Source organism: Terrapene carolina, unplaced genomic scaffold (genome assembly GCF_002925995.2).
Source record: "Terrapene carolina triunguis isolate 2854851 unplaced genomic scaffold, T_m_triunguis-2.0 Scaffold66, whole genome shotgun sequence".
In the NCBI taxonomy this organism is placed as follows: Eukaryota; Metazoa; Chordata; order Testudines; family Emydidae; genus Terrapene; species Terrapene triunguis.
In genome coordinates, this window is record NW_020664417.1 from 25040814 (window position 1) to 25057230 (window position 16417).

The window sequence follows — 16417 nt, forward strand, 5'->3', positions numbered from 1 at the left end:
ACATCCTTTCTAAGAGCACTTATAGCATTACCAGTACTGAGCTCCTGATGACTGCTGTGAATTCCATTTCAACCTCTGGTTCTTGTTTTCCTTACTTTTCTCCTTTTGATTTAATTTAAGCCATTTTATGGTGTAATTCTTTATTAGGCTGCTTGGTTTTTTCCCTTGGGTATTTGTAGAAAGATAATTATTGTGGAAAGTATTGTTTTCATTGGCTGGTACTTTCCTGTGAATCAGTATCCTGAAAAATCAGATGTGGCCAGCACTATTTCCCTATCCCATCTTAGCAACTCGGGGGTTATTATCATTGTCTAAACTCTGCAAACTTATATTGTTGACACTGCTGAATAAACAATGTTTTTTTTAAAAAAAAAAACCTTCACATAAAGAAACTTCATTCTGTTTGGACCCTTCCACCTAAAGAAAAGATGAGCAACAAGAGTTCAAGTAAAACAAACTCTCCCACTATCTGAAAAACCAGTGCACTCTCTCTTCTCTGTGCTCTCTGCCTTGCCTTGCTGTAGAGGAGTAGCTATGACTTCATTGCAGTTCTCATCTGGATCCTGAGTATTTTGGAGAGAATCATACTGCAAAACTTATTTAGTCTCTACAAATGATGAAATATTCTTCCATCAAAATCCAAGGTCAGTCAAGGAAATTAGAAATAAGGTCTGGGTCTGATGAAAATGAGACATAGATATGTGTGCCATCTGCATACTGATGACACTACAGCACAAGTCAACTCACTTCCCCAGCAGTCTCACATAAAGGTTGAACAGGTGAGGGAATAAAACAGCACAAAACAGTACTGTGGAACTCCTCTGGGCAGATTAACAATTGACCAATGCCCTTGTGACCTTTCAAGTTGCATGTGCTCTTACCTTTTTTAAGGGAACTCCCCACACTTGCATTTCAACTGTTACAACTCCACTGCTAGCAGCAATTCGAGGAACAGTAATGTAGACAGGCACAGGTACTTTTATCACTGGCCACTCCTGTAGCCAAGGGAGCTGCACTTTTGATAATGCAACAGTGGGAGATTTCACCCCCCCACCCCCCCCAAAAAAAAGAAACCAGTGTGTAGACAAGGCCTCAGTGGTGAAAGAATGAAACCATCCAAGCGATACGATTACTCCCTTCTGACTATTCACAGACATTTTCTTACCTTGATTCATTCTTCTATTGCCACTTCTTACTATCACATATTTCCTCTTTTAGCCCCAATTATTCGGACTCTAATCATCCCCATTTCAGAATCTCTATTTTTGTCTTCTTAATACCACATCTAAAGATGCAAAATTCAGACTGTATTGTATCAATACAGTATAATAGTAATGATTACATTGTACTAATTTCATATAAAGAATATGACCATAGGCATACTCTGGTAGTAGAATGGAAAGGTCTATAGCACAAAGGGGATGTCAGACTCATCATAGGACAACACATACTGCTAAAATGAGTTCTTTGTGATTAAATGCAATTGTAGAGTAAAGAGAAAATGACAAATGTTCCTGCTTAAAATGACAAAAATTGAAGTATTCTGGCAGTGGTATGATGTTTTAAAAACCGCTTTAGACATTTTTAGAATAGGTGCAATAAGTACAAATAACTATCCGCATACTTTAAAGCAAGCCACAGGTTAATGCATTAAATCCACAAAAGCCAAAAAACTTACAGATGATGTTCCCTCAGCCATCATCAGTCTTAGGCCAATTAAACATGTGGTTGTTTGGGGATCCACCTTACACATACACGCTAACAATTACTGCTCAGGTAGGGTCTGATCTGATGCATAGGGATTCAAATAGCAGACCATAGTGGCTATTCCCCACTACCACATTGCAGGGGTTGCTCTGTTGTTGCAGAGCACTCAGCTGGTACATTTGTTTGTGATTTCCTGGCTCCTCCACTTCTATATTGTATGTAATGTGTGTCAGGGGAAGAGAGGTTCTAGGAGGCAGTGCATAAAGAAAAGGATTCAGTCGACATTAATATTGCAAGATAAGCAAGGAGGGGAAAAAAAGAGAGATGAGTGAATCCATGCAAATGAAAAGAGAGATGAGAGAGAAAAAGGCAGAGGGACTAACAAGGAGGAAAGGGAGAGAGAAATGAAAGAAAAATAGGGTCTATGATGAAGAAAAGAAAAGTAGAAATAGATGAGAACTTCGATCTAAAAATAAGTACTGAGTGGGGCTGATGCTGCAAACGCTTACTTATGAGAGTAGCCATCATTCACACGAGGAGTCCCACTGAAGAAAATTGGACTTCTTGCATATATAGGAGCTAGTCATATGAGGAAAGGTTTTCTGGTTTGAGACTCTTGTATTTTTTTCTCATAAGAATAATATAAAAGAATTTCAGTAACAACTAGTCACTGACTTTTCCACAACTGTGGACACTGGGCTGGGTTTTCAGTATTTGATGATAACTTTTCTGACTAAAAATGTGAGATTAATGAGGTTAATAAAGCGCAAATGATTGTTACCAAGTGTGATGGGTTTGGTCCCAGAGACCTCTTGGGACTGTCACCTGATGTGCTGAAATTACCTCTGAGCCCATATTCCCTGCCAGCTTGGGACTTCCAGAACCCTCTTTTGTTGAGCCAGACACATTAGCCTGCTGCAACACAGACCCAGGGTCCAGGCCACGCCCCCAAAGCTGCAGGTTTTAAGTGAAAACAGCTCTGCAGGTTACCTGACTCCAGCACCCAGACACACAGCTTCCAATGGGATCCAAACCCCAAATAAATCCATTTTACTCTGTATAAAGCTTATACAGGATAAATTCATAAATTGTCCACCCTCTATAACACTGATAGAGAGATATGCACAGCTGTTTGCTCCCCCAGGTATTAATCACTTACTCTGGGTTCATTAATAAACAAAAGTGATTTTATTAAGTATAAAAAATAGGATTTAAGTGGTTTCAACTAATAACAGACAGACAAAATAAGTCACCAAGCAAAATAAAGCAAAAACACGCAAGTCTAATTCTAATACATTAAGAAACTGATTACAGGTAATATCTCACCCTCAGAGATGTTCCAATAAGCTTCTTTCACAGACTAGACTCCTTCCTAGTCTGGGCCCAGTCCTTTCCCCTGGTACAGTCCTTCTTAGTTCCAGCAGCTATCTCAGGTGGTAACTAGGGATTTTCTCATGACTGGCAGACCCCTTTGTCCTGTTCCACCCCCTTTTATAGCTTTGGCACAAGGCGGGAATATTTTGTCTCTCTGGGTCCCCACTTCCCCTTCTAAATGGAAAAGTACCAGATTTAAGATGGATTCCAGTATCATGTGACATGGTCACATGTCCTGTGAGGCCCCAGCCTCCATTCTTCCTGGGCTGGCCCACAGGTACACAGGAAGGTTTGCAAGTAAACAGAGCCATTTATAGTTCATTGATTCTGAAGGACCCTTAATGGCTTCCACTTAATATGTTTACATTAGTAATACAAGATTATATCTTATTCTCCTAACTTCAGATATGGAAATAATACATGCAAACAAATAGTATGAATACACTCGGTAGATTATAAACTTTGTAATGATACCTTACAAGAGACCTTTTGCATAAAGCATATTCCAGTTACATCATATTCACATTCATAAGCATATTTTCATAAAGCATATGGAGTGCAACGTCACACAAGTACTTCTTAACATTAATTAAAACTAAACTACACACTTTGCTTGAGAGTTCCGCATGGTTTTTCTGCTCAGTTTCCAAGCAAAAAGCCTAATCAATTCCTTGCAGTCCTGCAGTATATATGAGCGTAGCTGCTGTACTCAGCCATTTCCAGCATTCACTGGTATCTATGAGAGCCAGATTCTGTTAGTGATCATTCCTTTGCTCACATTAAGAAGCATTTTACTCCACAAGCAGTCCTGTTGACTTTACCTCAGCATGAACCAGGATATCAGCACCCAGGCCTAAATGATCAGGAGATCTAGTCCAATAGTAAATGTTGAGAATACGAGACCCAATCCTCTTCACAGTGTTGTCAATGGGAATTTGCCATTGATTTTAATAGGGGTAGGATCGGAGCCTTTATTTGTATAAATCAGAGTGATTGCAAAGCTGAGGTCAATCTAATTTCATTCCAAATAATGCTGTAGTCCTCTGAATGGAAAAGGCTTAGTTCTGTGTTCCATTTTCTTTTGACATGGAGAGATGTTTGGAATAGAGTCCATTTAACCACTCATAACATTTTCCCACACAATGAAGAGTGGATCCAGATGTTTGTAAAAGTGTCCAAAGGAGAATTTTCTTGACATTGTCCAAGAATGTTTTCATGAGTGGTTGTATTAGTAGGAAATTGAGAGATTGTGTATATAGGAAGTTGGATCTTATTATTACTATTTATTTGGTGTGAAAAAAGATTGCCTCCCCATTGTATTAGGCAGGGTACAAGCACTGAGTATCTGCGCCAAAGGAAAAATGAAATTGGTTACGTATAATTATGAGGTTTTATTTAAATTAGAAGATCAGAGAGCTGAGATATTCAATGAGACATCCAAAATTTGTTGTGCACAATCTTACCAGCGATCTCTAATTTTCAGTTATTCTAGACTAGCAGATGGATTGACCCACTAAGATACAAATGTCATATTGTGTGCAATTTCTTCATCCCAGATCAACAGATTTCATAACTGGATTCCATTAAAGTGATGTTGGGGATTTATATAGGAAGTGCATCAGTACAGTAGTGTGCTATGATACATCTTTCTCAATACTGAGACATCTAGGAATAAATTAATTCTTCCTAAAATGAAATCCATTTTACAATATAAGTGAAAGGTCAAAAATATAGAAATAACTATGGAAGGGTCATGCTGCCTAAATGCCAGCTTTCCCTCCAGTGTTTAATGTTATTTGCGTGTTTCCCTCTGAGTATAGGAAATGTGTTAAAGGAATGAATGAATGATCTTGCATGTGTATAGCACCTTTCCTCCAAATAGATCCTTTACTATCTGACTGTACATATAGGAATCACTTTGCTCACCAGAGGGTGAAACACAGCAATGTTTAGAACAGGGTGACCAGATAGCAAGTGTGAAAAATCAGGACACTTTTTGGGGGTTGGGGGGGCAGGAGATGTATAGTTGCGTATATAAGATAAAACCCCCAATATTTGGATGGTCCAGATAATATCAGGACGTCTGGTCACCCTAGTTTAGAAACACAACAACACGACAAAGGTTTCCTAACAATTAGTTCGGGACAGGAAGTGAAGAATGGCATAGCAACTGAAAAAACAGGATGATTTTTTATAAATAGCCAAACTTGCTCAGCAGTAGAAGCAGAGTGACAAAAAGGGCCCTAGGATTGGGAGAAACCACCAACTTGCTGGCTGAAAATGAGGGGGAAGAAGGCCAGTCAGAATTGCAGGTGGAGGTTATGCAGGAAGTAAAATAGCAGGAAATGTCTGGTAAAACCAGTGTGCTTCCTCCAGTGCAAAAAGAGGGAATAGTCTTGCATATGTGCTGTTGCTGTTAGAGCTGCTGGAATATCATCCATGATTCATTGAGGTATATTGCCATAAGACTTTTTTTTTTACAAAAAAAAAAAAAAAAAGGGTATTCAACAGAGTATGTAGAGGTACCTTCAGAGGGAACAAAGTACCGGTAATTCTAGACAACCATACATAGACAATATTTTAACAAGGAACTCCTGCAAAAAAAAATCCCTTCAATTCTGATAAACCATGGGACCCAAGAATGTGCATGCTTGTAAATAAATTATATGAAGGAATGGGAAGTTTATATATTTGTCTCCCATTTAAACAAAAATTCTCTTCAATAACCTTAACCAATGGGGAGGAAACTCCCTTTGCAAAAATCATATTTTAATGAAAAGTTTAGGCTTTGTTCCTGAAAACTATACTAGGACTGATTTACTACTGCATTACTCCAGTACCAGCATAAAACTGGAGTAACACAGTGGTGAATCAGGCCCACTGACTAAACTGACAGTATAGTCTTGTATAATTCAAAGATATAAACAGGGGTGAAAGCCTTAGAGAGGAATATGGAAAGGAAATACATTTTAAAATATCTACCATTTTGAAATGCAGTGCATCCCCATGGCAATAAATGTGTTCTTCAGAAATATATTTCTGATCCTTAAGCTCTGGCAAATATTATTTAACAGTACTCAGAAAGGGGCAAATTCAACTGGAGGCATGTAAACCACCTAAACCTCTTTTGAATTTGATATAATTTTAATATGACGCATCAGGCACATCAGTGGAAGTCTGTTTATCACAGTGCGTGCAGTTTCCTATTTCAAAGACAAATGAAACAACAATAATATACTCAGGAGGCAAAGAACGTTAATATGTATTTTGTATGTATTTTAAAGCTAAATTACCCTCCACTTTGCAACACATCTTTTGGCTCTAAAGCTGGGCCGAAAGTACTCTCCAAAAAATGCAGGGTCTGCCATTACTTTTGTAGCCTCCCACCCATATCCCCATCTCCCTCCATTTGTTATTGTCACTCTTTGCTTAAAATTGTAAAGCTTAATTTTAATTGTAAGCTTCTTGGTGCAGGCACCTACCTTTTTCTTTGTCTATACAGTGCCATGAGCACCTAGATGTATAAATAATAATTAAGTATATTAAAAGAATGTTAAGGTTGCAAAGGGAACCACTCAAAAGTAGGAAATGCAAGAATTAAGTTTGTCTGTGCATTGAGAAGAGACACATTCTTCCTGCTCACAGTCCTGGTGTCTGGTGCCATAGCAGCTGGGAGCAATTGCAGGGAAAATCCTGTTTAGTCCCTGCAACTCTGGATTGGAGCATGCTGGGTGCAGATTGAATGTTTGGAGAATTTAGCTGCCAAATTCGAATGTCTTTAGTGAGAAATGTGAACCAAGATTTTTGTAACTTGTAACTTGTCCAAATTTGGGTGGATTTTCATAGGAACAGGAAAAGGCACATCCTTGACACCAGGGTGACCCTGCCTGGAACCAAATAGTATTAGGGTGACCCCTCCCAGCAAATTCCAAGTCCCTGCTCCAAAACATTGGAGGTGCTAGAACATCACAACAAAACACTTGTAAGACTTTTTTTTAACAGGGACAACACAATGTATTTTTTTTCTAATTTCATTCTTGGGAATAGGTGAACCATTTTTTGCTGAAACTTTCCAGAAAAGTTCAGCCTGAGGCATTCACTTGGTATGGGAAATTTCAGAGTTAAAGTTAGATGTTATTAGCAACTGAAAAGAGGGGCTTATAATGGAAAGTGCTGGGCAACCTTAACTACAGATGGTCTGTCAGCTCTGCCTATAATAAATGAATGTAAATACTAGTAACAATGTCATGAGTTGAAATCAGATTTTAGGACCCAGACAGATTATTTGAATACGTTTATAAGGCCTTTGATCAGCACTGACCTAGTCTGGGCCCACAGATGCGAAGGCCAGAAAGGACCATTGTGATTATCTAGTACAGGGGTCGGCAACCTTTCAGAAATGGTGTGCGGAGTCTTCATTTATTCACTCTAATTTAAGGTTTTGCGTGCCAGTAATACATTTTAACGTTTTTAGAAGGGCTCTTTCTATAAGTCTATAATATAGAACTAAACTATTGTTGTATATAAAGTAAATAAGGTTTTTAAAACGTTTAAGAAGCTTCATTTAAAATTAAATTAAAATGCAGAGCCCCCTGGACCGGTGGCCAGGACCTGGGCAATGTGAGTGCCACTGAAAATCAGCTCGCGTGCCGCCTTTGGCACCCGTGCCATAGGTTGCCTACCCCTGATCTAGTATGACCACTGCACATCAGAGGCCATAGAACATCCCCCAAAATAATTCCTGGAGCATCTCTGTAAGAAAAAAGATCCCATCCTGATTTAAAAATTACCAGAGACATATAGTCCACCGGGACCCTTGGTAAATGTAGACCTTCTTTCTCTCTCATCAGCCTATTTCTCAGCTCTCTTCCCCCTCTCTTTGTCTCTGGTTCCCTCTCCCCCTCCCTGGCAGCCCTGCTTAGCACAGCCCTGATTGGGCCGGGGGGAGGCCCCACCTGCCGCGGAGTGTGTGGCTGGGGTGGGGACAGGAAGAGCGGCTGCAGTCCGCTGACCAAATACACGTTTCAAACATGAGTTTGCCGGAGCCAGAAGCTCTGGGAGCGGAGCGGCGCCTTCCCCAGCGTCTCTGAGCGGGCCGGGCCGCGGCACAGGGACAAAGCAGGGGGCAGCGCAGCGCTGGCGCTATGGTGAGCGAAGGCAATTTCGGGCAAGCGAGATGCGCGAGTCTCTCTCCTTTGGGGACAGACTCAAACTCCGGTAGCGCACCAGAAGGGGGCAGGGGGCAGCGGCGCTGTTTGGGGGGAGACGCGCCCTGTTGTGCCGGGGAGGGGGTGGGGGAGAGTCTCGCCTGCAGAGCTGGGTAGCTCCCGTGCAGCAGCAGGTGAGGACGGGAAACAGGTGGCTCTGGGGTGTCTGTGTGTTACCCCCCATCCCCACCAGGAGCAGCGGGGACGCTAAGCAGCGCTGGGAAGGAGCTCAGCCCTCACCCCCCCCACTGATTCTCCTCCGTGTCCCTCTCCGATTTCACCCGTGCCCTCCCCCTCGTTGTTCGCCCCCCTTCGCCCCTTGTCCGCAGTACGGGTTCGTCAATCACGCCCTGGAGCTGCTGGTGATCGGGAATTACGGCCCGGAGGTTTGGGAGGACATTAAGTAAGTGCCGCCCCCGGCGCGCTGCGAGGGGCCCCGGCTGGCTCGCTCTCTCTGTCCGGGAGCCGCCTCCCCTCGGGGCAAGATGCCCCCTCGCCCCCCGCTGTTCGCCCCGATCCGCCCCTGGCCTGCTCCCGTGCGGATCGTGGCTCCCTCTCCCCGTAGGGATCCCCCCGCCCGGACACTCTCCTCGGCAGCCGCAGCTGGTTCCCACGCTCCTGTCAGGGCGGGAGGGAGCGGAGGCAGCCGCAGCAGCCCGGGGGACACGGGTCAGGGCCGCGGGGCGAGAGGCAGCTCCCGGCTCGCTGGCACTTGGTGAGCAGCATCGCTCAGGTTCGTGGGAAGGAAGGAGCAAGGTCGGTTCCACACACTCAGCAGCCTCCTGAATGGGCCGATCCGAGCTCAGTTGCTCGTGGGAATGTTGCAAACGCGCCAGCAACCTCCAGCGCTGATCCCAGGCTGAGCTCCCGGGTGAGAGTCCAGGGGCTCCAGCGCATCCCCGCTCGCAGCCCGATCCCTGCTGTCAGATAGCGGCAAATGAGCTAGGCTGAGTGCAGTGAGGGACAGGATATTTATTAGTGCATACGGAGAAATGTATGTTGCGCGCAATCCGCATGCATTTCGCTTTAGGATTCATAGCTCTGCAAAGAAACGTGTAAGCAGTAACCCTATGGCTTGAAATATGTACGGGACATGGGAAACCAGGTTAGCTGACAAAATAACTTTGCTTAACCCAGGCCCATGACTGGTCTACTGACAAATGTATAGTAAATCCAACAGGAGTCCACATATATGGTTTATGTATATTTCAATTTAATATTTGAAATAATCTCCAAACAAACTGGAATGTTAGGATAGGATGTGCACTTACCGGAGCTTTGTATATTGTGCCTTTATAAAAGACCTCACCAATTGATAGTAGATGTCAAGTTAGCGAAATCAGACTGGGTAGCTATCTCATTCTTTTTCTGGATGTTTTTCTGAATTTATATATAAAATAAAATGTACAAACATGGATTTAGTCAACATAATTATTTTATACTGTATCTAATTTTACACTATTTCTTCAGTTTTATACTTTTTATTGCATATTTTCTGAGAAAAAATGGAACCCAAGAACTGTTTTATAATCATTTTTACTAAAAGTTTGCCTTTTTCTGCTAATTTCTTCAGCATCACTATTTTTAATTTTAAAAAGTTGTTTTTGTTTATGACTATATGCTTATAGTTTCTTTGTTGGGTTGATGGAATTCTTTCTGCTTCAGTGGCACTAATTTAAGATTAACATAGGGCTTAGTAGTTAACTTTTTAAAAATCAGATGAATGTATAAACACTTGAAAAAGCTTCTCTCCAATATAAAGGAGTAGTTTTATGCATCTTATGTACTCTGTCAAGCTGATCCATTGCTGCTCCTAAAATGGCTGTATTTTCAGAGGTGGCTTTTTGGCCGAGTATGCACTGAGATGGCTTTCTTGTGTTCTGTGGCTGAATTAACAGCAGGAAAACTCTTAACTAGAGATTTAACATTAATAAAAAATGAATATTAAGGTGCACATAGCTAGTCTCTGTCACAGTATGGTGGCTTGTATTATGCGCTTGTTGATCTATGGGTTACTCTATACTGCATTAGTTAGTCTAGGCAAAACTAATAAGACTTTTGACAGACACTGAATTTTTTGAGGAAAACAGCATATTTGCTCACTAAGACTTTCCATTCTGCAATTATAGAATAATCTAAATGAATAATTCTTCATCAGAAAATGTAAAGCAATAACAAAACAAAATATGCTGGTGTTTGCTTATTCATTACATTAGTTAGGCAGTGAACAACATGGGCTTTTAGTAACTCTAAATGGCCTAATCCAACAACCATTGCTCAGGCAAAACTCCCATAGAAGTCATTAGGTGGTTTCCTTGAGTTAGGAATATGGGATCAGCCCCCAATTGCAGAAAATAGGGTGAGGGAACATGTAAATTAAACTAAGCAAGAGGTGATACTTCTGATTTTTCCAGCAATTATGATAGTACAAGACAAACATGGATTTCAGTTATGGAAATCTTCTCTGCTTGAAATCAACTGCAAAACTAGGTGAATATGCTGGGTTATGCCATTCAAATGTGATAGAAATACACTTAATGGGAAATTCAGTTTACTATATAATGGTACTTAAGACAGCTCGTCTCTCATCAGGGCTGTACATATGGCTGTGGATTCTGTAGCTCTGATCAGCGTTCTCTTTCCCAATCATAAGAGCATAAGATGAGCCACTAGATAAATGTGAGGTAGCATGTGGAGTATTGAGCAACTGGACTGGTTATATGGAAGCTATCAGGATCCACTATGTAAGGACAGCAAAGCAATTACTGAAATTCCTCTGATCTACAGGCAGCCAGGGAAGATGAGGAGAAAGGAGAGAGGAAATATGTTTTTGATGTTTGTCTCATGGCATTATGTCAGTCTGCAATGATTGTCATAAAGCAAATACCATCACAGAATGTCAGGATGTTGTGCAGTGATTATTATCTTTTTTATTTTGCTGATAAAGTGGCTCCCCATCTTTTCTACCATTGACTTAGCTATGTCTGCATATGCGTTTAAAATAATGAAAAGTTTTCTGATGAAAAGAATAAAGGACATCACAGGATAATATTAAGGTTGTGTCCCATTGGTAAAGAGGAAATACAAGAAGGAAAAAGTCCATAGATCTTTGTCTTACTCTGAGTAATGTTTGGTTAATTGTCTGTCCACACCCCAGAGAGACGTAGCGAGGCCAACCTAACCCCGGTGTAGACAGTGCTAGGTTGATGGAACACATTGGAAGGCAATTGAAACCTTGTTATGTAATAGAGAAGAACGTAAAATCACAGACATTGTGCATACATATGCTATGCACTTGAAATATTGTGATTAAAAACTGTAAAAACAAACCAACCAGAAACCAATAAAATGTTTCATTGTGTTACAAAAATTATATTTGTTTGTTTGTTTGTTTTGTTAAAACCTGGCAGTGAAATGTTATAATTTTAGAAATTATTCTATAAAATATCAAGTATCTCAGAATTTTTGGAAACATTGGGAAAAATAGAATGCTGTTCTAAATTAGGTACAAAGAAAGGTATTAAAGAAATGCATTTGTCTTCATAAGGCAGATATATTTTGACAGGATTTTGCAGCTTTTGTAGAGATTCAGAAAGTCTGTATTCAGCATACATACAAACTTTTTATTTTTTTTAAAACAGCTTCAGAATGGAAACTACAAGCCTTTAAAATATTTGTAAATGGTTTACTGGAAAGGTTTACTAGAAACTAAAGTAAGATATGTTTTATGTAATTTTGCAATGTTGACATATAGAAATCTTTAGGTGCCATGTTGCATATTTTGTTAGCAATTCAAAACTGAGTTATCAAATGCTAACACTTTTTTGTTGCTAGTCATACATTCAGTTCTACAATCACTTTTCAAACCATTTTGTCCACATAGTTATGACAACATTACATTTATTCAATTGTTTAGCATTATATTGAAGTTTTGCAGCAAATAAATTTGAAAGGACAAAAGAATTGAGCCATTTGATGTAACATTTGAAGATTCCTTCTAGCAGATATTCAATAACCTGGCATGGTTTTAAAATGTAGAGTTCCAGTAGGTTTTAAATGGGCTATTTGTACCAATGGTACAGAATCATACTTATTAGATAAATGTTATACTTTAAAATAATATTTAGAGCTACAGCCTCAATTCAGGAAAGAATGCATCCTGTTGAATACAGAGCTTAAACACACACTTAACTTTAAAATTCTATTGGAACTTAAAAAGCAACAGAGGGTCCTGTGGCACCTTTAAGACTAACAGAAGTATAAGGAGCATAAGCTTTCGTGGGTAAGAACCTCACTTCTTCAGATGCAAGTAATGGAAATCTCCAGAGGCAGGTATAAATCAGTGTGGAGATAACGAGGGTAGTTCAATCAGGGAGGGTGAGGTGCTCTGCTAGCAGTTGAGGTGTGAACACCAAGGGAGGAGAAACTGCTTCTGTAGTTGGATAGCCATTCACAGTCTTTGTTTAATCCTGATCTGATGGTGTCAAATTTGCAAATGAACTGGAGCTCAGCGGTTTCTCTTTGGAGTCTGGTCCTGAAGTTTTTTTGCTGTAAGATGGCTACCTTAACATCTGCTATTGTGTGGCCAGGGAGGTTAAAGTGTTCTCCTACAGGTTTTTGTATATTGCCATTCCTGATATCTGACTTGTGTCCATTTATCCTCTTGCGTAGTGACTGTCCAGTTTGGCCAATGTACATAGCAGAGGGGCATTGCTGGCACATGATGGCATATATAACGTTGTTATGGTGCGGTGCGTGGTTGCTGGTGAGAGTATATCCACGCACCGCACCATAACAACTCTAACTCAGGAACCAACCCATGCAACAAACCTCGATGCCAACTCTGCCCACATATCTACACCAGCAGCACTATCACAGGACCTAACCAGATCAGCTACAACATCACCGGCTCATTCACCTGCACGTCCACCAACGTTATATATGCCATCATGTATGCTGAGCTCCAGTTCATTTGCAAATTTGACACCATCAGATCAGGATTAAACAAAGACTGTGAATGGCTATCCAACTACAGAAGCAGTTTCTCCTCCCTTGGTGTTCACACCTCTACTGCTAGCAGAGCACCTCACCCTCCCTGATTGAACTAACCTCGTTATCTCCACACTGATTTATACCTGCCTCTGGAGATTTCCATTACTTGCATCTGAAGAAGTGAGGTTCTTACCCACGAAAGCTTATGCTCCCTATACTTCTGTTAGTCTTAAAGGTGCCACAGGACCCTCTGTTGCTTTTTACAGACTCAGACTAACACGGCTACCCCTCTGATATTGGAACTTAAGCACCTTCTTAAAATCAAGCAGGTATGATGGATTTAAGCACTTGCATCAGTGCTTTCCTGTACCAGGACCTAAACTCTGAAGTCATTGGTTGTTTTCGTTTAATAAGGACTCCAGAATTTGCTGAATACAGCAGTTTGTAATATTAATTTAAATTCTTGTTTATTGCTCTGCTGGTATGAAGCAATTGAAGAGACTGTTCTATCCTCTCTAATGAAGCCTTTTATACATGCTGCACAGCTATTGATTACTACTGATTAAGTAATATGCTGTTATCCAATGTTGCTTCTGCTAATGTCATTCTGAGATACACAGCTAGTGTTCTTTAGACATTCTTGGTTCCTCATTTAATTCACATAGTGTGTATTGTATACGTCTTCATTCTTCCATATGTGGAGTTTGGAGGAGCTTTTGTTTTGTTTTGAATTTTCTGGTAACAATTTCTAAATGGTAGACTGATCTGACATCCAGCAGTGTGTGATGCAGTGGGATTTTTTCCCTTAAGGAAAACAAAGTGAAATGCTTTACTGCATGATAGTCTAAGTCAGAGCAGTACTATTCTCTAGGGGTAAATTTCAGCTCATGGCATAGGGCCCACACAAGGTTCTGTGCATCACTTCAGCTCCATAAGATGACTTCTAGGCTTTAAAATGATTAGGGTCTTGCACAGGCCCTCTTTATCACCTTTAGATGAATTTCACGCTATAAAAATGTGTGGATTTTGAGGGGGGAGGGGATTATATTTAACAACTGAGCCTGCTTGCAGTTGCTCTTATCATTTTTTCTTTAATATCATGTTATGACCTTTATTTTATTTAAAGTAGCATCCATGCCACCTCTAAATTTTTTTTATTCTTTAACTTTTAGCTTTAGGGCCTATCACAGGGTATGATGCCCCACACTCTGCCTCTCACTTTGCAAGCAGTCCTCACACACTCCTGAGTAAGTTCACCACAGTATCCTTTATTTACAAAGTCTTTATACAGTTTTGTGTCCCCACAGCATAAGACTTTCCTCAAGCTTCTACCTACTCTCTAGGTATGGGGAGAGGGGTAAAGAGATCTCACTTCTCTGAGATCATGGGCTTCTTTGCCTACTCTCTCTCCCAATCCCCTCCATTTCCCTTCCTGTCTCTTATTTAGCAGCCCTCAGCTGATGAGCTGAATCTCCTTATTAACTGGTTAATTACTCAGTCCTAATCAATTATCTCACAATTTGGCCTATGTGGAATGCTTACAAAGTGCACAGAATGGTCACCCAGCTCTGGACTACACCTGTCCTACATTCTGTCAGAAGGCCTTTTCGACTGATCTCATTTTACTGGAAATCCCCCTTTCTAAAATTTAGCAAGACTGTTACTTTTTAGTACCTTACCTGACCATTGTGATCCCTATTACTTAGTGACTCAGCTACTGTCACTTCTTGAATTAGCTTCTCTGTGTTACTTAAGACTTAGTCAAAATTAGCATCTCCTATCTTTTTAGGAGATGCAGCAACTTTCTCCCTCTCCAGCTGCAAAAAGGGAGCAACACCCTGAAGAATTGTTCCACAGAAGGTTATCTCTAAGGCACAGTGGTGCTTGGTGCTCCCCCTGGGGCTGTGTCATGTATGTATCACTATACTCACAGCTGTGTGTATTAGTACACTCTATTGAAAATTGGTCAATCCTATAGTGGAGGAACTCGGGGAGAGTGCATTAGCTGAGTACACAGTGATCCAGAAAGCAGGGTATGTATGCCATCATGGCAGGTGTGAGCCAGTTCCAAAGACTTGATTAAAGGTGGCAGAGTCTGGCCCTTAGGGCCTCATTTGCACTGCTTATTCTCATGTAGAGCAACTCATGCATGTAGTCTAGTAAGTTAGGTGGGAGTAAAAACTAGTCAATGTGAGGAAAAGGTTTAGAATCAGTACTCTAGTTATTTCCCTTCTGCAGTTGGTTCTATGTGTAAAGCTGAAATGAAAATTTAATTAAATGCACATTTATGAATGGAAGTCTCCACCAATCAAAATATGGGAGATGGTCAGCACAAAAATAACTAATTATTTACAATTTACTTTTTCCTCTCATAGAAATCTTCCTGGCTCTTTATTTCAGTGACATGCTGGGGTGTCACAAATTCCAGAGATTACAGTGAAACTTCTGGAATCTGTGATGTAATAACAAGAATAGGGGTTGCTACTAAAAAAAGCCAACATATAGCAATAGTTATAACATGGTGGTTATTGAGATACTAGGGTCAGGAAATAACTGGAGTATAGGGATATATTGTGTGATAGTGAGGGATATTTTAATTGTGACCAAGGTAAATGTGTATTTGACTTAGTTTTCATTTTAGCCTTGTATTTCACTTTGGATTGATGCAGGTGGAAACGGTCGCATCTTGTTCAGGGAAAGTTGATTTCTCTCTACATCAAATGCAGAAACTATTTACACGTGGAAGAGCTTTATGATTGCAGAATACTTCAGCAAGATTTTCAGTTTATTACATGGAAAAATGGCTAGTTCTACATTTTTGTGTAATTATTTCTATGATTAAAAAACAAAACAATATACAATCATGTTCTCCCTTCTTGGCTATGGGAAGGGTTTTCTTGCATACTCTCACTAACAGCTGTGCAGCTCCGTATTCATCATTGCATGGACTCCAAAGCCTAAAATATTTGTTGCAGGGCCAGTTTTTTTAACTCTCACTGTATTTGGAGAACATATGTGTCAACCCAACTTTTGACTCCTCCCATTTTCCCTAAATTATTTCCCCTATTGTCCGTTTAGTTTGCTGAAAGTACAAAATCACTCGATTTGTGTTCTGAAAGTGCTGCACTAATTGAAAT

General features: G+C 40.5%; 1 protein-coding gene across 1 annotated transcript in view; it reads left to right on the forward strand.

Annotated features, from left to right (window-relative positions):
• Positions 1-8189: 8189 nt before the first annotated feature.
• Positions 8190-16417, forward strand: part of GUCY1A1 (guanylate cyclase 1 soluble subunit alpha 1) — a 47752-nt gene continuing 39524 nt past the window's right edge. The window contains exon 1 of the mRNA XM_024211403.2: positions 8190-8228. The gene's annotated coding sequence lies outside the window, so the exon portion shown is untranslated. The remainder of the gene's footprint in view (positions 8229-16417) is intronic.